Source organism: Oncorhynchus masou, chromosome 4 (assembly GCF_036934945.1).
Source record: "Oncorhynchus masou masou isolate Uvic2021 chromosome 4, UVic_Omas_1.1, whole genome shotgun sequence".
NCBI classification, from domain to species: domain Eukaryota; kingdom Metazoa; phylum Chordata; class Actinopteri; order Salmoniformes; family Salmonidae; genus Oncorhynchus; species Oncorhynchus masou.
In genome coordinates, this window is record NC_088215.1 from 10,423,871 (window position 1) to 10,424,470 (window position 600).

Here is a 600-nt window from a genome sequence, read left to right on the forward strand (position 1 = left end):
CAGTCCTTATGTCAGTCCTATGTCAGTGTTGAGTCCTTATTTCAGTCCTATGTCAGTGTCCAGTCCTTATGTCAGTCCTATGTCAGTGTCCAGTCCTTATGTCAGTCCTATGTCAGTGTTCAGTCCTTATGTCAGTCCTATGTCAGTGTCCAGTCCTTATGTCAGTCCTATGTCAGTGTCCAGTCCTTATATCAGTCCTATGTCAGTGTCCAGTCCTATGTCAGTCCTATGTCAGTGTCCAGTCCTTATGTCAGTCCTATGTCAGTGTTCAGTCCTTAAAGTCCTTCCCAATAGTTACTTAGATTTGAAAACATTAGCTGAACATAACACAATGTAAAGCTAACAATAAGTCATGTTAAATCCTTTAAATCATTGAGAACATGTTATGGCCAAAGGCAGTACCAGAACAGTGGATTGTCTCCGTTATGTTGTTTCACGACTGGGACCTTCCACTGGGCTCTGTTGAGAAAACAACGCCCCCAGCAGGCAGTCAGTAGCATTGCAAGCAGAGGGCTCCTCTCCTCCCAGACACAACAGCCTGTGGTACCTAGCCTGCGGAACCCAGCACAACACCCTGAAACAATAACGAACACACACACG